The 24,474-nt window shown below is 33.6% G+C and overlaps 1 non-coding gene across 1 annotated transcript; it reads right to left on the bottom strand.

Annotated features, from left to right (window-relative positions):
* Positions 1-17,788: 17,788 nt before the first annotated feature.
* On the bottom strand, positions 17,789-17,895 carry LOC127098716 (small nucleolar RNA R71). The gene has a single exon (XR_007793418.1). It is a non-coding gene; the product is annotated as a small nucleolar RNA R71 (small nucleolar RNA).
* Between the last annotated feature and the right edge of the window lie 6,579 nt (positions 17,896-24,474).

Genomic DNA, 24,474 nt, shown 5'->3' on the forward strand with positions numbered 1-24,474 from the left:
ATCAAAAACGTAAAACTCAATAGAACATGGGATAATGTTCCATGATGTAACTTGTAAATCAAAATTTTGTACAATTTCTGAATGTAAATCTTCTAAAATAAAATCTTACTATTCTCACGAATAAAACTTTCTAAGACTTGATGGCATGATGGATTCAAATGAGATGAAATTGGAAATTGACTTAAATTCACAAAATGGATAAAATATCATAATGTCACCATGCATCCTTAAGTTAATCAAAAGGGGCATCTGAACATGATTGGGGATATGAGAATGCTCATGTGTGATTTAAACTCTTTCTAAGGCTAAATATGCATGAACAAAATGATGTAAATGCAAACCATTCAAAAGAGAAAACTTATCCTAATGGCTAATGTCATGATTAGAAGAAAAACACACTATAATGGCCCATGCAATGGTGGATGCAACCAAATGAAATGAATCATGGTGATTGACCTAACTCTCATATTGACCTGCATGAAAATAAACCTTTATGACCAGATGAGATAGTAAAAAAAAGTCAAATCAAACAATGAGATGCAGATGAGTTAGGTGGTTGCAAAAAGACTGAAATGCAGGTTAACCTAGTGTCAATGAATGGATGCAATAATGTGGTTCTAATTGATTAAAGTCAACTAAAAAAACCTAATGAAAAATCAACATCAAACCCTTAAGTCGTCAGCGAAATTTAAACAACCATGCTAACTAAGGACATGTGATGGACTGAGGAATGTAGGGACCGGTCAGGACAAATAAATGAAACAGAGTGACCAAGAGTTCTCAATTTTTTAAACCTATATGACCAAATGAAACAGTCATAAAAAACTGAATCAAATAATGGGTTACAGATGAATGAAATGATTGTATATGGATGTATGAGAATGAATGACTTAGTTGCAGACGAATGAATGCCAATGGATGAATGTAGAGGAAATAGGTGGGGCAAAATTTAGGGTATGACACCAGAAAACTACCGTCCATACCTGATTTTTCGAAAAACTAAGTAGTTTTAATTTTTTTTCTTATCGAAAATGAACTACCGAATTTTTCAAAAATACGGAAAATTATCAAAGATACCGGATTTATCGAAACATTTAGTACGTTAAATTCATTTTTTTTAAAATTGGTAAAATGCATACCGACTTTTTGAATACACTGCCAAAATTTTCATTTTTTACTAAAAATTTCACTTGTTCTACCATATTTTTTCGTTCGAAAATTTTGATAAAATTTTAACAAAGGAACTATAGGTATTATGGAAATATGTGGGGGTGTCAGGTGTAATTGTGGGAATGGTAGGATAAAACCTCATGAAAACCACAACAAAAACAATGGGCAAGCCCACAGTCTTTAGATGCCAAATTCTCTCAAAAGGAAAGAAAATCAAGACAAATATTTGATCAAGATCAAATCGGGACAAATCAAAGTACTTTCTTTATTTGCATAGATTCATATATATTTTTTATTACTTACTCACACTTAGGTCATGAGAAATGACGTATTTCTATCATTTTCATTTTTAAATCACTTTAACTAATATACTTATGTTTCCTTAATTATGTCTCACATTTGTATCCTCTTATTAGCAACTAAAAAGCCAACACTTTTATCTCTTGGTATCATAGTTTCCAAAATTACCAGTTTATCATCTTCCTTTTATCTAAATCATCTAAATCAGTAAGCTAATTAGCAGGTTATATTTAAAATAGTCCAACAAAATCAATGTCCTAATTACCAAGCTTGTCAATCACCTTTACCAATTACCTTGGATAATTAATTAATAAATACCCCCCTAAGATAGCTCCTAACATTCATATTTTTTTCTTCATCAAATCATCATGAAATTGAGTTGCAATGGTTGTCGTGTTCTTCACAAAGATTGTAGTGAAGACTGTATCATCAAACCAAGCCTTGCCTTGAGTGGATCAATTTTCCAGAATCTCAAGCTCCTCGCCAATGATTCTAATCAAAATGCCTCAGATACCTAACTATCTATAATCTTTATCATACTTTTAAGCTTACTCAAAGATTGGTCTATCAATAAAAATTTGAGATATGAGAGTATATTTCTCCCAAAGTTCCAAATTCAAATCCCGTTAAATTCTAACAACTTTTGTATTAGATCAGTTCATATAAAATTTTCCTTTGTTTTTAATGAACCTTCGCTAGTAAATGATGAGATTTATCTTCTTGGATTAGTCAGTTGATTTTTATTTGCATATAATGATTTAATTTTCAATCCATCTTCAAATATTTTCATAGATTATACATCAATTCCAATTTATATACTTTTTAATTGATAATAATAATTTAGCTATATTTGTGTGTTTTTAGATCACTATTGTACGAGGCTTCAGATAGATTGGTTAATCCAACATATGAAACATTTGATTTATTTTTGACAGGAGAATGGACAAGTTTTCAAAGCTAAGGCACAAGGTGGTTATGTTAACTCGGGAACACTTTTGAAATCAATTTTAAAAAATACGAATGTGAAAATTATTGAGACTTCGCCAATGAATTAAATTGAATAGAATGAAGTAATTGAGACTCAGATGAACTTAGAGATCAATCTCGATTTCAATAGCAAATCAACTCAAACAAAAGACAAAAATATATATTATTAATTTCTTTGTAATTCTGTTTTTTTTTCAATACAATGTAATTTGGGTTTTATTTGGAAGGTACTTTTCAATTAGACAAAAAAATATGATAACTTAGATCTTTGAAAAAATAGCAATGCAATGCTAAGATATGAAATGATTGCTTTTAATCTGAACACAAAATATTAATAATTTATTTAATTTTACTAGTAAGTTTTTGCACCATATGTTTATCCAACAACCAACATAAGATTCCAATTTGATTTGTCTTCAAAGAAAATAACGATTCCAATATGATGTGTAAAACAGTGGAGCTAATATAACCAATAGCTTTGTAGTCCTTCTCACGACAAGTAACATGTCCACGTATGTCCCGTGACAAGTCCTCTCACATTCTTGCCAAATTGTGCATCTGATGTTTGAATTTCGAACCTAGGACACATTATCTACAACAAATTATGACTTCCTTGGTCATTTTGTGATAATCTCATCCTTATCAAGTTTTTAGATTTATATGAAGTATGATGGTCAAACATCTCTTCTTGACCGAAGTTTCATGTTCATCATTTATCCGCATTTCGAGTTGGTAAACATTTGACTCGAGATAATCTAAGATCCATGGTCGGAGTTGGTGAAGTATCGTGAACGATTGTGGTCAAACACACTAATCACTCTATCGTTTAAGTAAGTTCTTAATATATTTTGGAGTGATTTATCTTAAGTGTAGTATACTTTTCATGAAATAGTATTAGATTTGTAATGAATGTGAAAGAAATATTTTTTATTGAATAAAATTTAAATGTTAGTTATTGGCAATTGTAAGCTAGGAAGAATAATAGAAAGGAAATAATTGCTAATCAATCTTAAATTTTTTCTAATTAATCCATAACAACATTTAAGGATCCGAGCTTGGAAAATATTATATAAAATATTGAAAGCTGGAGAGGTTTAGTAAATAAATTGGCAATATGACTTGAAGACGTGATTGGAAGAAGATGGAAAAAAAACAGCTTGAAGCTACTACTAACAATCAATATTAAGATGTTTTTCATGTTCGTGAAAACTTGGGCTCATGACAATGTGAGAAACAGAATTGTTGGCACAATATACTATAACAAGTTTGACGAAGTTGATTAGAAGGAAGAGCGACTTCAAAGGAAGAGCGAGGTGTGTCAATTTGTTTTTTGATCATCATGAAATTGAAAAACAACCTAAAAAAATGTAGAAACAGATGGTGGAGCAACGAGTGATTGGACAAGTTGTCCAATCAGAGTCACTAAAAGCTTTTAGTTAGGCAGTTGAATCATAAGAGAATAAAGGATCTTGTCTTGGTTTTTTCCCATCTAACGAACAATTTTCATGCCATCATCAAAATGATTAGTAGTGAGATGTTGCATAAATTGACTTAATTGTTGACGAAAAAACTAATCTCAAGCATGCAGTGTTAGATCTCTTCATAAGTTTAATGATTTTTACCCATACATAAATCAATAACAAAATCCTAAACTAAATCCTATGAGTCGATAACCCAACAACTCATATCATTAAACTCATACTAGAATTCAATCAGAGAATGAAAGAAAAAACTTACATATGTTTGTCATTGGAATTCTCTCAGATTTGCGTGTATGTGATCTTTTGAATTGTAGAGTTCTTAGGGTTCCTTGAAACTCTTATAATGGGGGGAAGAGATTAATCGTGTTTTTTCATCTGCTCTAAAAATATGGACCATAACCCATATAAATAACCCTAACTTTATTTCTTAATTTTCAATATTCTAATTTGTCCCCTCATCAAATTAGATATTGACTTATGGTATCTACATAATAACTTTAGCTTTCATGACATTTTAGCTTTTATCCATAGACTTATTTAATATTAATTAGACTTTTTTAAGTCTTGACTTAAAAAATTGCCCTAATACCTTAATTGTTACATTTGTGACACAAAATTTTATCAAGGAGTTTAAAAAAAAAAGTAAAGGACCAACAATGTGTCAAAAAATGTAGGATTGTGTGGAGAGGCAATAGTGTTAAATAAGAACTTGGATTCTTTGATCATTAAAGTGGCGGATGACCCTACTTTACTTTAATGAGATCATTTAATAACCTTATTTTACAAAGTGCAGCTAGCTAAATATTTAACTTTATTAATTGAAAGAATTTTCAAAATGCGTACATAATACCAAACATATAATACAAAATTCATAAATGAGTAACTCCCACTAAACAAAAGATTCCTCAAATCATAAAACACCCATGTGACCAGTGTTCCCATGAAAGGCCTTGGGGGAAAGACCTTTTGTAAGAGGGTCTTATATCATGGAGTTCATCACTTAATGTTCTATGGAAATTTGTCCACTTTTTACATTTTCCTTAAAAGTTAGGAACTTGATGTCAATATGTTTTGATTTGGTTGAGCTCCTATTATTGTTGGAATATATAACGACTTATTTTGTTGTCATGGTATAATTTAAGTGGTCTTTCAATTCCTTTCACAATTTGCAGCCCAATGACAAAGTTCCTAAACCAAATCCATGGTTAGATGCCTCAAAGCATACTATAAATTTTTCTTCCATAATGGATGAAGCAATGAGGGTTTTCTTGGAACTACGGCAAGAAACTACACCACCATCCAGAATGTAGATATAGCTTGAAGTAGATCTTTTGCTATCTTGGCATCCTGCAAAATCAGAGTCAGAATATTCAATGATCTCCAACTGTTATGATCTCCTATATGTGAGAATATATTATTTTGTTCTCTTTAAATATCTCATAACCCTTTTGACCGTTTTCCAATGACCCATTCCTGGATTGCTCAAGTATCTATCTAACATCCCAACTATGAACATAATATCCAGACACGTACATACTTGGGCATACATCAAACTCCCTACAGCTGACACATAAGGAATCTTTTTCATTTCTTGAATTTATAAAATTCTTTTTGGGCACTGACTGAGACTAAATTTGTCTCCCTTAGCAATTGGAGTATCCCCTGGTTTATAGTCTTGTATGCCAAACCTTTTAAGTACCTTATCAATATAGCTCATTTGTGACATTCCTAGAATACCTCGAGGTTGATCTCAATATATATGTATTCCTAATACAAAAGAGGTGTCACCAAGATCTTTCATTTTGAATTTTCTTGATAGAAATTTATTGGTTTTGTGCATCATATATTTATCATTTGTTGCAAGTGAAGGTGTGAAAAACACAAGAAATAGGGGTTTGAATTAGGTTTTATAAGTAAATTCTTTTTCCAAAACAAGAACACCACTAACAAGTTAATAATAAAGAGATAAAAATACAAGTATTTTTATCCTGGTTCGCTTGAAACTCAAAGCTAATCCAGTCCACCCGCTAAGGTGATTTTGCCTTATACACAAGGATTTAATCCACTATAATCAACAGATTACAATAAACACAAATAATAACCTTCTTTGTCTTCTCAAGGATCCAACTATACCCTAATCTTCTTAAGGACTCACAAAGAATAACCTTCTTTGTCTTCTCAAGGATAACCTCCTTAAGGAATCAAAAAAATAATTTTAATAATATTTTGTGTGTTACAAGATGCTTCTACACAAGCAGACTTTACACAAATGAATAACAAACACTTAAAAAAATTGTGTACAAAAGAATGATAACTTTTCACAAAGAAATAGACTTGTCAAAATATTGTGTCACTAGCGTTTTTCTTCAAGTCTCCAAGTCTTACTTATATAACATAAGCATAAGACCGTTGGAGGGAAAAATGGGGAAAACTTATTTGAGAGGATATTCATTGTTGGATGGGAAAGGAATGATATTGTGTATTGTCCTTAGCTCACAAAATCAGTGACATGAGTGATGTATAGTATTGTCCTTGCCCACGAAATTAGATAATGGAAAGGATGTTCAATTTGTACTATGTACTATTTGATCACGTTCCCATTTTGATCTTATCTATTGGCTTCTGATGAAATTTGATGAAGCATGAAATGAAGAAACATAAAGCTGAATTCAGAAACTTCAGAATCTTTGGTCAGAACCTTGACAGCGTCAGCAGTCTGGCTTGCGATCTTTAGGATCTTTAGAATCTTCAGAGTCTTCAGAATCTTTAGTCAGAAGCTTGATAACTTTAATCGTCTGGCTTGGGATCTTTAGAATCTTAAGCTACATAACATAACTTTAGAAGCTTGTCATTCTTCAAAAGTTTGGTGATCAGAGTCACATCTAGAAGCATGAACTGAGAGAACATTGCAGCAGCAACATAGTGTTTCCTCATAAGCTTCTCATTGGTGAATCAACACAGACGCAAAAATATCATTGCCACAAAAATATTGAACATCTTTCAGAACTTCTAATAACTGGCACAAAAGCGGATTTGAAACACATAGTTCAGAAACTAATGACATTGCACATCATATATTCCGAATCAGAATTGGTTGTTAAAGCTACACAATAACAAATCATTAGGGTACTGAAATTGTTCTCATATAAATACAATATTATTATCATCAAAAATCAAGGTATATATGCATAACCAAATCTTGTTCTAACAGCAAGCAGTATGTCATTAACATACAGGATTAAGAGTATGTACTTGCTCCCACTGAATTTTTGATACACACAATCCTCAACAACATTCACCTCAAAACTAAATGATATAACTACTTTTTGAAACTTGTGGTACCACAGATGAGACGCCTTATTTAGTCCATAAATGGATTTTGTAAATTTGTAAACCATATTCTTTGAGTCTCCTACCACAAAGTTTTCTGATTGCACCGTATAGATTTCTTCATCAATGTTGCCATTGAGAAAATCCATCTTGACATCCAATTAATGGAGTTCCAAATCATAATTTGAAACAAGAGACATAATTGTCCTACAAGAGTCTTTCAATGAAATCGGAGAAAAAGTCTCTTTAAAGTGAATCCATTCCTTTTGGGTATAACCCTTATCCACAAGATAAGCCTTATACCTCTCCATATTACCGCTAGAATCTTGCTTGGTCTTAAAAATCCATTTTAACCAATGTGTTTCACACCTTATACTAATAGGATAAGTTCCCAAACCTTATTGTCTTGCATGGACTTATATTTATCAAGTAGTGGCTAGTGAATTAACGCTCTATTGAATCGCCTAATCCTACTTACGCTAGTGGACTAAGGATACGAAGCTCCGAGTAGTGATTAGTGAGTTATATCGCAAGAAATTGGTTGTAGCGATTTTGTTAATCTGTCGTGAGATTATAGTCATAAGATTATTCATGTAAGACATCAAATATCAACAATAGAGAAATAGGGGATTCTATACACAACCTAACCGCTTTCATAATTCTGTTTGAACTCTTTGTTATTTTTGCTTTGAAATCTGAACCCCCCATTTACTATTTTCTACGCATTGCACACTTTTTGTCTTATTAAAAAGTAGTTCATGTGGATTTGATATTGTACTATTGCGACACTATTAGTACACTTGTCGAGAAGTCATCAAATTTTTAGTGTCGTTACCGGAAACTGTTGATATTTCAACACGGCGACGATTGTGCAACGTTTAATTTTTTATTTATTTTTGTTTTCAATTGTAAATATTTTATTTTTGTTTCTTCTTAATTTTTCTTTTCTATTTATTTTTCTTTTTTAGTTCCATTCTTCTTTAAAACAAGTTATTCCTAGGTTTTTCTCATCATAATATATTGTTAGGGCAAAATAACTCTTAATTATATTTTTCTCTCCTACTAAAAAAATAATTTATCCTTTTAATTAATTAAATCTAGTGAATTTATTAATACAAAAATAATTTCTAGTAATGCTTTTAGCCACGGACTTACTTAATATTAATTAGACTTGTTTAAGTCTCAACTAATTAAAATGGTTGTTTGAAGTAACTGTTGTGATAGGTAACATATTACATAGCTTCTAATCACGGTCACACGATTGTGGTGGAAAACGTCATACATACAAACACCCCTTATCTTACAATGGTTGATCACAAGTGATAGTATCTCTTTTTTAATCGTTGTGAAATGAAATTTCCGTAATAGTCTTGTATGCTAGATTGACGAAGAACATAAATAGATGTGAGTTAGGGAGGTTGCGACTCTTCATAAATTTGTCAAAGTTGCATACACTGTATTTCTATTGAAATCTTAATTTCAATTTCATGTTTTATTTTTACAAACACACTTTTAATGTTTATTTTGCATTAAATGATTAAGGGGCCATTGTTTGATGTTGAACAAAATCCTCTCATGTTTCTTTGTTTATGCCTCTATAGACAAGGGGATTTGTTTCCTTGGGAATGCAACAAGTGGTGATTTGTGAACTAAAGCAAATTTTACGATAATTGTGAATTAAAGAAAATTTTATGATAATTGTGATTTCAATATATTTGGGTTATATTTTGGTATTATAAAGTTTTGATTTTTATTTTTTCTGGAATTTGTATGGGATTTGGATAAAGATGAATGAAAACAGTGATGAAGATGAAGAAGAGGAAAAATGAAGATAGACAAAAAATTAGGTATTTATGGTGTATGTTATAATTAATAGATCCTCAAAATTTAAAGGTGTAAAATTAGTTTAAAAGATCAAATGGTTAAAATAAAAAAAAATCTATGGTGGTCACTCAATAATATTGTCTTAACCTAAGACATTTAAACTTAAAAGTTAACGAAATGGACTAAGTTGTCTAACAATTTTTTTTTTAAGGGGCTAAAATGTAACATATATTATATAAGGGATCAAAGTGAAATCTTAAATTAAATTGACGAAGAATATAAATAAATATTTTGATGAGACAAACTTGGGTGGTGTTTCTAGTATTAAGCCAGGAGGCAACTCCATGTAAACTTCTTTACTATAGGTCACTATTGCAAAAATTTATTGTATACATCTAGTTGTTTAAGCTACCATGCATGAACAATTGCAAGAGAAAGTAAAAAACAAACTTTTTTGTTTGTTTGGAAAATAGTGAAAATGTATCAATAAAATTCACCCCTCTTATTGTATATATTAATTAAGGGAATTTCTTAATGCACCCTATAATTATAAGGCAACCTCGTGAAAAGTAAAAAACACCCTCAGGTTCCAGAGATGCATCTCCGAACGCATCCAATACACACACAACTCATTTACTTTTTAGCTACACCTCAATTTCATGATTAAATTTATTCTGAAAATGTATTTCCAAAATGTCTCTAAAAATACATTTCTGGAACATGTAGTTTTGATATTAATTAATATACATTGGATTCTAAAAGTTATATACAAACATATTAATGTGAAGACATAGCAGTGGCAAATTCAATCAAATGAGATATGGATTTGAATACATACATATGATCGGTTCCAAAGAAGAGAACCAATACATTCTTCTGATTCGCTGAGTAACCCCATTTATTCGGCTCACTTACCTGCCATCAGCAAAATAATTTAATCATCTAAATTTGTAAAAGCAAAAAAATGTAATAAAATGCCTCCATAGCCAACATATCATATATACTCCTATATAATATAGAAAAAAATGCTTGTAGAACCCTCTGGTTTCCATAATTTCAAATCAAAATTTAGTGACATAAAATGCCTTTACAACAAATACATTATATATATACTCCTATATAACCAACCATAGGAAATTTTTTGCAAGCAACTGCCCCATGCTTGTTAAATCCCCTAGTCTCCATCATTTCAAATCAAAATTCAGGAAGCCTTTAGGCCCTATTCAAGTCAAGCATGACACTCAACCTTTACATTATGCCAAATCCTGCAGTTCCAAAGCACATCCTAATGTTCCAAAGCATATCCTACAGTTTTCGAAAATGTATTTCTTGAGACATTCCAGAAATACATTTATGGACTAAATTTAGTCATAAAATTGGGGCGTGGCTAAAAAATAAATGAGTTGTGTGTACATAAGATGCGTCCGAAGATGTATCTCCAAAATTTGAGGGGAATTTTTGGATTTTCATAGGGTGTTATTCCACTACATAGGATGGGATAAGAAATTCTCTTAATTTATCATCAAACATGCTTTGTAGCGTTCCAATGTAGTATCTTTATTGTGTTTGATATGATAGACCCATCAACAACCGATATCAACTTTCATCTAAATTGGTTAAATACGGAATATTATTATTATCAATGATATTTATTAAAAAAAAATTTACTTTTTAGATTCATTAAAGAATCAATGTATCTGGATTATATGTAGTCTATATACATTAATTATTCAATGAATTTAAAAAATAATTTTTTTCTTATATTAAAGACTAGAGAGAATAATAGAGAAAGATTTTAATTATATATTCATTGCATGAATCCATGCTTGGAATTTAATAGCTTGTTTTGTATGACTGTGGTTCTATATGATTGTGGTTATATATGATTGGAAATGGAAAAATTAAAATGTATGTAGGATAAGGATAATATTATATATGATAAAACTGAAGGTAATGGATAACGAGTGTTAGTGAGAAATTTTATATTTTTTTGAAGGCTTTTGACAATGAGAGACTCTTAGATAGTTTAAGACCCTTTTTAATATATTAGATGTTATAGGTTGAGAATTAGGAGGGAGACACTAGTTTTTATAAGTGAGGGGATGTTCAATGATGTATTGATGGAGAAGGATTTGTTGAATGGTAGGGTGACAAAGCATTTGCAAGATAAAAAATAAAAAATAAATACTATCAAAGTTAAAACACTCATCAGATGAAAACTCAATTTTCATGGTAGATTAAGGTTGATTATCAAAAGGAAAATATGGTTCATAGACTAAAGACAAAAATTTCTTTGGTATTATTATAAAAAAAACAATATAACCTTTGGTTTCAAACTTGAATCTGAATAAAATAATATTTTTTGGGATCTTGATTCAAGTTTGATACGATACTATTCTAAAGTAGAGACAATACATATTGGATAAAACGATACAAATTAAGGTATGTTGGAGGTTTATGATAAATCACTTCAAAAAGAGATTTATTTTGTAAACATTGGTTGGTATCTATTGATAAGATAAATATCATGAGAGACAACATAATACCAAAATCATTTATTAAGTTTAACATGAAATATAAGACTTATTGTGACATTATGAATATGGTCATGCTTTCTATCAACAATAAAGTTTTTTTGTTGACGAGTGGTTACACGGGAAGTTTAACACATATTGCAAAATTTATTGTTAAGTTTAGTATAAATTAATTTTGTGACATTGTTAGATATTATGGATTTAATATAAAACTGAAACTAGGTTTTAACAAAGATAACAAGGTTGTGTTGTAAAGTTTCAAATTTAGATTTCAATAAAAAATTCAAGTTTGTTTAATGTCATCATCAACAATAGTTAGAAAATACTTGTGACCATGCAAAGAAGAAATAGATAATGGTCCCTAAATATCAACATGAATTAAATCAAAGGCACTATTAGTGGCATTTAGGGTTACAACAGCCTGATGGGTAATAGTTTCATGATATCATACAACTATCTAGATTGCAAGATTTATGCATGACTGATTATACTATTATTAACCATGGTATCCCGTCAGCTTTTGTAGATGACACTTAGAGGCGCCATCTTTTCATCTTCATATTGGTGAGATATCGATCACACTGGATAATGTTTCATTCATACTACATCTCCTGGTCAGGGGAAGATTGTTAGGCCACTTCAGAATCACCAAACTTGATGCATTGGAGATGATGGTGACATATTTGGGAGTTGATCTAGAGGATGCCCTAAAGAAACTGGAAGACACCACCTAGTTGTGACAGTGGATGCCTAGGGTGATGATGTACATGTTTTGCATCATAGAGCATGTGCATTGAGGTCATACCTTGTATATTTGGTTGGCACGTCCATATTTATGGACAAAAGTTCTTATTACGTCAATGTGGTTACCTTAGATACTTCATTGACTTCGAGCACATTCATGAATATAATTGTAGGCGCTTATTTGGTTTACATGTACTCAAAGTTAGCTGAAGGTTGTCTTTGGAAGACCAAATAGATGACATCAAGTTTCATGTTGTTTACGGTAATCTGTTTGAACATTTACAATTACTAACATTTCATAACACTTGTGTTACTCTATTACTAATATTTCATATGTACCATTTTCAGGCATGGATCCTCAAACACTTTTCACTCATTTCAGGCTAGTCATTTGTTGATGACTACTCTGAGAACCAACCACATTCTTGCGCACTTGTCTCATTTATAGGGAATCAAGCTATTGATCCCTTTAGAGTGTTTCTTGACTACACTCCTACAAATGATATACGCTACACACCATACAAAAATCATTATTAGATGCGTTCCTTGGATGACATAGCCTTCTATTCCGGATAGTTTACTTATGGGTCACGCCTAATGTATCCATATCTGCCTGAGCGAGTCATGCATCAGTTCTAGTTTATGCAGTGTATTCCAAGAGACCCCCAAGTGTTTATTCATCCCACTATAGTTTATAGAGATGTTGATGCGATGTATAATGATTTCTATAATCATATATTACTAGAGGAAACACGAAGTGTGCCAACTCCTTACTCATGGGGTAATGCATTGTACTGCATTCAATGGTATTTTAGAGTGTTAAATCTTTATATGACAAAAAATACTTACGGAGATCTACCTAGGTCATCTCATTAGGAGATATTAGAGGAGGAACATGATATGGAAGATTATGTCATTGATGTTTTACTTGCATGTCGTCGTATTAAGTATATTGCGCGAGCAGGTATAGAGAGAGATAAGACTTTGCAGAAGGTGCTTATAGGAGATCCATTATAGACGTCATTCTATCTGAGGCATTGACGATATTGCAGTACATGAGGTAAAGAAGGAACATGGGAGGTCAGATATACCCAATAGTATTTGATAGTATTTGTATTACATATTCTAGATAGTATTATAGTTTCTAATTTGTCATTTTTATTGTATTATGGATTCTGCATTGATTATAATATATGACCTTTTAATCTTATTATATTTGTGTATAGTTTAATTGATAACAATTTTATTATGATAATATACTTACTAGAAATTGACTATTATCATACTTACTTCATTAGTGCATTTCTTAAAAAATATCAAACCTTACAACCTAAGGGTTATTGCAGAAGTATACTTTTATAAGTATTATGGAGATACATCTTCAAATTAATTTATGGAAAAATGAGGGTGTGACTCATTTATGAAGGAATGTTGTGTATATATGATACGTACAAAAGTATACTTCTACATTAGTGAAGGAAATTTTTTATTTTTATAGGGTGGTTTTTCGCCACTAAGGGTGGGAAGAACAACCGTTATATTTGTGTCATTTAAGTTTGACGGGATCATACCATTTAATAGTCACAAATGACATGTATTATATAGCCACAAGTGGCATGCATTAGATTTAAATACTGATATCAGTTATTCCCCCGTTCCTTTTTAAGTGTCAATTTTTTACTTTTTAGACATACCAAGAAAGCTAATTATTATTTTTACTTTTCAAACAATAATTCTTGTTTTACCTATAATATCCTTGATTATTTATTACATTCATTTTAATTTTCTTTATATATAATAATTACCTAGGGATAATTTTGACAAAAATGCAATTTTTACTACCTTGAACTTTGCAAGTGACAATTAAAAAGAAACATTTTTTGTGTGAAGAAAATGACACTTATAAAGGAACGGAGAAAGTATTCATTAAGAGTGGTAAAAACATTATTACTCCTTTTGAAAAGTTTTATAAGTTATCCCTTCGAATCTAACTATATATAGACATTATCTTTCTAGAACATATCATACAATACATTAGGGATCCAATACAATTGTAGTTGAATTGTTTTATTATGTAGAGATTGTGGTTGAGAGCAATATCACGAAAAGTCTTAAAAATACCCAATCAAGTATGTGATTCATTTTAATAATTTATTCGATAAATATTAACAGTTTTTAATATATTGTTCCATCAAATTATCATGGTCATTAATTTTGAAAAAATTGAGATTAAAAAAAATGTTTTTTCATAAATTAGTGCAACTAGAATGTGTTCAATGAAATTAAAAAAATAAGATAAAGGTTGAGTTTAATATGTTAATAATTGAGTTAAATAAAGATACAATCTCAATGTTTCATTAAGTCAATCAGTTGACAGTTGTGCAGACATATTAAATATAGGGGCACATGTTAGAATTTACAATTTCTCACTTATTCACCTTTAAATGGTGAAATTCTAGATACTAAATTACTTGACAAAATAAAGATGTCATGATATTCATTGAAAATCCATCGTATATCAAATAAGAAGGAGGCATTACTAGCCAAAGTGTAAGGAGTTAAAGGTGTCAAAAATACAAGAAATGGAGGTTTGGATTGGGTTTTACAAAACAAAAACTTTTTCTAAAACAAGAACACCACTTAAATAGTTAATAACAAGGAGATAAAAACACAAATATTTTTATCCTGGTTCGCTTGAAACTCAAAGTTATTCCAGTCCACCCGCAAAGGATTTAATCCACTATAATCAACAGATTACAATAATCACAAAGAATAACCTTCTTTGTCTTCTCAAGGATCCGACTATACCCTAGTATCCTTAAGAACTCACAAAGAATAACCTTCTTTGTCTTCTCAAGGAACCGACTATATCCTAGTTTCCTTAAGGAATCAAATAAACATTTTGAATAGTATTTTGTGTGTTACAAGTTGCTTCTATACAAACATATTTTACATAAATGATTAAACAACTACTTAAAGAAAAATTGTTTACAAAAGTTGATAGCTTTTCAAAAAGAAACAAACTTGTGTAAATGTTGTAGCTGATGACACGAAATAATATCACACTTTTTGGACTTGATTTAATTAAATTGTATTATTATTTGTTTCGATTTATTTCATTTTATTCGATATTACTCGGTATTTTCTTTCTATTTGTCTCAGGTAGCTTATTTGATAAAGAAGTGAAAAAGGAAGAAAAGGAGGTGAAAAAGGAATGAAAAGAAGCAAATAGCAAAAGCCAAAGCCCAGCCCAAAAAGCACAGGCGTTGCGCCTGTGACGAGCGTCACACAGCCTGTGACGAGCGTCACGCTCCGCCCACTTGTGTTACGAGCGTAACACATGGTGTGACGGACGTCACACCATTCTCCTATATTTTTGGTTTCAGAGGCGCAACAAAGACGTTGAGACCTATTGTTACGCTTGACCGTTTGCAACGTGAAGACTATGTACACAGAAAACCCTTGGAAGCAGTTACAAAAGTACTAATATAAATAGTAGCTTTTGGAAAAACCCTCGGGTCCTCGTTTCTTCGGCCGTTTCTCTTTTCCACGCTTTTTCTCTTCCAGCAGTACAAGCATATTTTACAGCAATATTTTTACCGTCTTTATTTTTTTTCCCCTTTGCAATTTCTATTTTCTTTTCCAGCAGTTAATTAATTTTTCGCACAATAGTTTCTACACCGGAAACTATTGTGTACCTTTCACTAGATCTAACCTTACGTTAGACCCTAGATTTTTATTCCTTCACTTTTATTTTTCTGTCTGATTGAAGAATTCAAGAACAAATCCAACCGGTCTGTGGTGGATGTTCAAGATTGCTATTTAATTACTCAGGTTCTTTAATTATTGTTTTAATTTATATATGCTCTGCTTTACTGTTTATTTATATTATTTGCCTAAGATGAATTTGTTTATGCATGATAATTATTTAGATCTGTTTAGCATGTCTGGCTAATTTATTTAGGTATCGGTATGTAGAGTAATCGGAATGAAGGAATCACAACTAAGTTGGTTTAATTAAGTTTAAAATAAAATCACTCTTTTTACGGTTTCAACTTACAGGTTTAATAACAAGGTTTTTGTACGAAAGTAAAAGACATAAAGAAGTTAAAATCAATAGAACGAGAGTTTGAGTTTTTAACTGGACAGTGTAAATTGGACATTAATTCTAGATCAGGGCGAAAACAATTTTTAGAGTTAATTAAATTCTAATCTTTTTCAAAAAGTATTTTTAAAGGTTGAATGTGAGGACGAGAGTTAAGTATTTGAATTTAATTGTATAACCTAAGTCAACAGAGCGAGAGTTTGAGACAAGGGTGTTTAAACGATTAGTGTTTTCTTAAAAAGAGTTTCTACGGATTCTATTGTTTTCAAAAAGTGGTTTTTGACTTAACTAATAAGTGACAACTACGTTAATATAAAATCATAGTTTATTCAACAGAGCGAGAGTTTGAGATAAGACTTTTAATCAATAGTGTCAACTGAAAAGATTTATTTTAAAACCAAGAAACCAACGAAGAATTGATTCCCTAATTACGACGAACTACATACCGATATCCGTTTAATTGATATTTAATTTAGATCCTATTTTTAGTTTTAACTTTTCCCCAAACAATCAAAGTATTACCCGCCTTAGCTTTACGAAGTAACCTTAGAAAACGGTAGATCGATTCATAAGTCCCTGTGGGATCGATATCTTTTAAAACTACGCGATAGAACTATGCACTTGCAGTTTGTACCCCAATTTCGACTCATAAAGTCGCGATCAAGTTTTTGGCGCCGTTGCCGGGGACTTTTATTAAGTCGATATCGTAACTCTTCTGTTACGCTGTAGAGACTAAGGCTTTTCTTTTTCTTTTCTTTCTTTCGTTGATTTGTATGCCACACACTCGCTCACAAGGCGAGCCGTACTACTTACGAATCAACGATATCGAACTATATCTCCGAGTCTTACGACGAATTCGGGAATATCGTGCTGCAAACAATCTTCCACCTAGCGAAATTCCTGATTTCAAAAATCTTTTCCCTTCGATACCCGAGATGGCAGAACCAGCTCGTGCTCTTCGAGATTACGCCGCTCCATCGCAAGATGAGCCGCATTCGAGTATTGCTCCACCCGCAATCGAAGCAAACAACTTCGAACTTAAACCTTCACTGTTGCAGGCAGTACAACAAAACCAATTCTCTGGAAATCCTACCGAGGATCCAGACCTTCATTTATCCGTATTTGTTCAATACGCTGATACTGTTAAAGCTAATGGTGTCACTTCAGAGGCAATTCGACTTCGTCTTTTTCCTTTCTCGTTAAGAGATAGCGCTAGAAGATGGCTCCAGTCTCTTCCTTCCAACTCAGTCACCACATGGAACGAGTTGAAGAAAGTCTTTCTTGCCCGATATTTTCCGCCGAGCAAAACAGCTATGTTGAGAGCCCAGATAAATGGATTTAAACAGAAAGATAACGAGTCTCTTTTCGAAGCATGGGAAAGATACAAAGACATGATGAGACTTTGTCCACACCATGGTCTAGAGGACTGGTTAGTAATTCATACCTTCTATAATGGTCTCTTGTACAACACGAGGTTAACAATAGACGTTGCCGCAGGTGGTGCACTAATGAACAAACCTTATGCTGATGCTTACCAACTTATCGAAAGCATGGCCCAAAACCACTATCAGTGGGGAAGCGAACGAACAATGGTGGAAAAACCTCAAACGAAAACTGGCATGTACGAGATAAGTAACCTTGATCATGTTAATGCAAAAGTGGATGCTCTGGTCCAGAAAATTGAAAGTTTAAATGTATTACCTCCAGCCACCGTGGTTGCCATAACTCAGAATTGCGAAGTTTGTGGAATCCAAGGTCACACTCCTGCAGATTGTCAACTCCTAACAGGAATCCAAGCGGAGCAAGTAAACTATGCTCAAGGAAGCCCCTACTCGCATACCTATAACTCAAACTGGAAGAATCATCCAAATTTTTCATATAAGAGTAATAACGCTTTATACGCACCTGGACAATCTCCAAATCAAGCCCCAGCTATACCTCCGGGATATCAAAAGCCGATCCCATCTACACCCAACAATAACGCCCCTAGGAAATCCAACTTGGAAATCATGATGGAAAACTTCATAGCTTCTCAACAGCAAACCAATAAAGATTTCTTAAACCAGAATGTACACACTGGCGAACAAATTAAACAACTAGCAAGTAAAGTAGATGCCCTGGCTACCCATAACAAAATGCTGGAAACGCAAATATCACAAGTAGCTCAACAACAAGCACCTACTGCTGCCCCAACTGGTACGTTTCCTGGATAGCCCCAACCTAACCCAAGAAGCCACGCTCACGCAATCATACTAAGAAGTGGAACGGAAGTGAAAGGACCGTCTGATCCAAGGATAGAAAACCAAAACCCTAAAAAGCCAACTGAGGAAGAAAATAAACCTAAGGAAACGGAAGAGAGTAATAAGGAAACCGTAGAAAAGAAAGAACCTTATGTACCTCCACCACCTTATAAACCACCTATCCCTTACCCTCAAAGGCTTATTAAAACCAAAGATGCGGGCCAATTTAAAAAATTTGTTGACCTACTAAAACAATTAAACGTCACAATTCCGTTTACAGAAGCTATTACGCAGATGCCCTCATATGCTAAGTTCTTAAAAGAAATTCTTTCTAATAAAAGGAAACTTGAAGATAGCGAAACTGTCACACTCACCGTGGAATGTAGCGCTATAATCCAGAATATGCCTCCTAAACTAAAAGATCCGGGTAGTTTCTCTATACCCTGTCACATAGGAAAATTTATCATAGATAAAGCCTTATGCGATTTAGGAGCCGGTATTAGTGTTATGCCTTTATCCATATGCAAGAAACTGGAAATGGGAGAATTAAGACCAACTAAAATGTCTGTGCAACTAGCAGATCGTTCCGTCAGATATCCTGTAGGAATTCTTGAAAACGTTCCCGTGCGCATAGGTCAATTCTACATTCCAACCGATTTTATAATTATGGACATTAGAGAAGATGAAGTTACACCCATCATACTGGGAAGACCGTTCTTAGCAACCGCCGGTGCGATCATAGACGTAAAACGAGGACGACTCACCTTCGAAGTAGGAGAAGAGAAAATTGAGTTCATTCTTTCCCAATTTTTGAAAGCACCTGCAATAGAAGATACATGTTACTTCATGGATATCATCGATGAATGCATAAAAGAAACAGAGTTAGAAAAAGACAAATCATCTGACTATCTTGTAGAAGACAAACTTAACCAATGTCTAGCAATAACACCGGATCCTACGCAATGCCTTAAGAAACCAACCCTAGACCTGAAAACACTTCCCAAAAATCTAAGATATGAATTCCTAGACTTAGAACTTGAACGACCAGTGATAGTTAATGCAGACCTAGGAAGACTCGAAACAGAAAAACTCCTGCATATCTTAAGAAAATATCCAACCGCACTAGGATACAACATCACCGATCTCAAAGGAATAAGTCCTTCTATTTGTATGCACCGCATCATGCTAGAAGAAGACTGTAAAACCTCTAGGGAACACCAGAGGAGACTAAACCCGATCCTGAGTGAGGTAGTGAAGAAGGAAATAACCAAGTTATTAGAGGCATGTATCATATATCCTATATCTGATAGCAAATGGGTTAGTCCTGTACACGTAGTACCAAAGAAAGGAGGTGTAACAGTCATTGAAAATGAAAAAGGAGAAACTATAACCAAACGTATCGAATCGGGATGGAGAATATGCATTGACTATAGGAAACTAAACAAAGCAACCCGAAAAGACCATTTCCCTTTACCATTCATTGACCAGATGTTAGAGCGATTAGCAAAACATTCTCATTTCTGCTATCTAGACGGTTATTCAGGCTTCTTTCAAATACCAATTCATCCTGATGACCAAGAAAAGACAACGTCCACATGCCCTTTTGGTACCTTCGCTTATAGACGAATGCCGTTTGGCTTGTGTAATGCTCCTGCAACCTTCCAAAGGTGCATGATGGCAATATTCGCCGATTTTCTCAAAAACATCATGGAAGTATTTATGGATGACTTTTCCGTATGCGGACAAAGCTTTGAAGAATGCCTTGAAAACCTAGAAAGAGTTCTAGAACGATGTGTAAAAGTAAACCTAGTACTTAATTGGGAAAAATGCCACTTTATGGTACAAGAAGGAATTGTTTTAGGACACATCATCTCGAACAGAGGAATTGAGGTAGACAAAGCCAAAATAGAAGTGATCGAAAACCTTCAACCCCCGAAAACTGTGAGAGAAGTATGAAGCTTCTTAGGACATGCCGGTTTTTACCGACGATTCATTAAAGACTTCTCTAAAATAACTAAACCTTTAACTGGGCTATTGATGAAGGATGCTGAATTCATATTCGACAATAACTGTTTAGAAGCATTTCAAACGCTTAAACAAGCACTGATCTCCGCGCCCATAATGCAGACACCAGATTGGAATGAACCATTCGAAATAATGTGTGATGCCAGTGATTACGCTGTAGGTGCTGTTTTAGGACAACGAAAGGATAAAAAGCTTCACGTTATATATTACGCAAGTAGAACTCTGGATGAAGCGCAAATGAATCACGCCACAACCGAGAAAGAACTTCTAGCAGTAGTATTTGCGCTAGATAAATTTCGTTCTTACTTGGTCGGAGCCAAAATTATCATCTACACTGACCACGCTGCTATCAAATACCTCTTAACAAAAAAGGATGCTAAACCCAGACTCCTAAGGTGGATCCTGTTGCTACAAGAGTTCGATTTGGAAATCAAAGACAAGAAAGGAACTGAAAACGTAGTAGCAGATCACCTCTCTAGACTTGAGAACCTTGAACCGAAAATAACATCAATTAACGATGATTTCTCGTACGATAAACTTATAGCTACTTTGGAAGAAAATAACAATGATAAACAGGTAGAAACCACCTTAGCTATATCTGTTACACCATGGTACGCTGATCTCGTCAATTATTTAGCTGCCGGCATAGTTCCACCTACTTTATCCTACCAGCAAAAGAAACGATTCTTCTATGACATAAAACACTATTACTGGGATGACCCATTGCTTTTCAAAAGAGGCCCCGATGGTATTTTCCGTCGGTGTATACCCGAAGAAGAGGTAGAAAATATAATCCAACACTGTCACTCCGCCCCCTATGGTGGACATGCAAGTACATCCAAGACCTGCTCCAAAATCCTACAAGCCGGTTTTTATTGGCCAAATATATGGAAGGATGTACATGCAGCTATTAAGAAATGTGATAGATGTCAACGCACAGGAAACATATCTAGACGTGACGAGATGCCGCAAAAAGGCATTTTGGAAGTAGAGATTTTCGACGTGTGGGGAATAGACTTCATGGGACCTTTTCCACCCTCCTTCGGTAACAAATACATACTCGTGGCGGTTGACTACGTATCAAAATGGATTGAAGCTATAGCTTCTCCAACAAACGACACACGAGTAGTAACTAGACTCTTTAAGAATATAATATTTCCAAGGTTTGGTGTCCCAAGAATAGTAGTCAGTGATGGTGGATCGCATTTCATATCCAAGGTACTCGAAAAACTACTGTTTAAGTATGGCGTAAGGCATAGAGTTGCGACACCTTACCACCCTCAAACCAGTGGGCAAGTGGAAGTGTCTAACAGAGAGATTAAACAAATATTAGAAAAAACAGTCGCCACCTCAAGGAAAGACTGGTCATTAAAATTACCAGAAGCTTTATGGGCTTATCGAACCGCTTACAAAACTCCCATAGGGACAACCCCATTTAAGCTTATATATGGAAAATCCTGCCACCTCCCGGTAGAATTAGAACATAAAGCCTATTGGGCTATTAAAAATCTAAATTTAAACTATAAGGCCACCGGTGAAAAGAGAATCCTTGATATAAGCGAATTAAAGGAACTCAAAAGAGACGCTTACGAAAATGCCAGAATCTACAAAGAGCGAACAAAACAATGGCATGACAAGCGCATATCAAGAAAAATCTTCAAACAAGGCGATACAGTCCTTTTATTTAACTCTAGGCTAAAGTTATTCCCGGGAAAACTACGATCTAGATGGTCAGGTCCTTTTCAAATCACCAATGTCTTTCCCAGTGGAGCGGTAGAAATTAAAGGCAAATCTATGGAACCATTTACCGTAAACGGGCAACGTCTAAAACATTATCACTATGCAGAAAACAATGAAGATTCGCAAGTCTTGCACTTAGACGAAATGCCTCCAGAACTTATAGATTATAATTGATAGTTTTTATGTCGAGCTTGCGACATTAAACAAAGCGCTTAGTGGGAGACAACCCACAAATACTTATATTTTCATTTCATCCTTAATTATTCTTTTAAATTTTTATTTAGTATTCTTTCTTAATTTATTTTAATCTATTAAAAACTTTTCTCTTCTTCTTTCGGCATCTGGCCAAATCCTGACTAAAACTATTGTTTTTCTTTTCTCTAGCTAACACTAACCTGATGGGACAAATTGATCGTATGGGTATCAAATTCAGAGGGAAAGCTCAGAAACAAAAGTTTGAGGAACTAGCCACGAGAGAGATGCTACCTAGTCTGTATGCTGATGACTAGGCAATGACTGCCCTTGGACTAAGAGAAAGTGTCCTGTATTTGCTGAGTCAGATAGGGTGGGAAACCTCTCCTATCCGTAGACATTTCGTCACTTACCGAAGACTAACACTAGAATTCCTTAGCTCCCTGATCTATCTACCCAGCCATGGAAAAGGAATAAGCAGAGGTTTCATCCAGTTCAGAATGTTTAACATGGAGTACCAATTTAATATTCAAGACTTTACCAACCTTTTAGGCTTCCCTACCTCCCTTGATACATTCACAGTGAGCCAAGAAGAACTTTTTGAATATAGAGAACTTGAACACTTTTGGGGAAGCTTGACTGGAAATGACGATCCCGAGGAACATGAGTTTCTCTTTGGAAACATACATAACCCGGCCTTTCGCTATTTCCATAAGATCCTGACCCACGCCTTATTTGGGAAGAAGCCAAACAGCACCTCAGTTTCACGTGATGAACTCTTCATCATATTTTGTGCTTCCCAAAACCGTCTAGTAAACGGTGCCACTTTTATGTTGGCAAGTTTAGACCACCTTATCCAAGATGAACGAGCACCAATTCGAATAGGCGGTTTGATAACCATGATTGGTAATGCTATCGGATTACGTCAGCCTATGCTTGACTTAAGCCCTTTTTGTGGCATTACGATTATGAGTATACCCTTCCTCTTCAACACTATGTTTATAGCAAACCTAGGATCTGAAGAGTTTGAGCTTATAATTAATAACCAGGTTCTTTGCCTATTCACCTTGCCCAGTCCTAGGACTAGTGTTCATAACCGCAATAACTGGCTCTACAATCTAAACGCAACACCCTCTCCTGCTAGATCCACTGAATCCATCCAGGACTATGAGATTTGTGATGACCAGATTCCTTATGCTGAATCTGACCCTCAGACACCATCTGGTTACTATGATATTGATCCTCCTCCTCAACATGTTCAGACCGAAGAATCGGCAACACCAGATCTTCGACATCATATGCCCGGAGCTGATTATAACACCACCATTCAAGCCTTGATGTCAGAACAAGACGCCCTCCGAGAAGAATTAGCTAACATGGGACAAGAATTTCTAGGATACATGAACAATATGACAAATCAGCTCCACGAGTTGCTAAACCGTGTTAACTCCTTTGCTCCTCCGGCCAGAGATCGTGCAGATGGATAGAAGTCGTTTTCCTTAGTTATTTAGTTTTAGTTAGATTATTCATTAATGTTATTTCAAATTATGTTCGTATTCGTCTCTCTTTCTCTTTTTTTTTTCAATGTTACATTATGAGTATTTTATGAAGCTATTGATTTATTTTACTTTATTATGAATTATGCAAGATCTATCAATAATGCTCTCTACTGTTGCTGCCTACATAACTTATCAAAGAAAAATATATTTATGCACTGTTATGGAAAGTAGGATAGCTTGCAAGGAAAATTTAAAGTGTCACAATAGCAGAATAAAATAACCATATGCATAACAAATTAACAA

This window comes from Lathyrus oleraceus, chromosome 6 (assembly GCF_024323335.1).
Source record: "Lathyrus oleraceus cultivar Zhongwan6 chromosome 6, CAAS_Psat_ZW6_1.0, whole genome shotgun sequence".
NCBI classification, from domain to species: Eukaryota; Viridiplantae; Streptophyta; class Magnoliopsida; order Fabales; family Fabaceae; genus Lathyrus; species Lathyrus oleraceus.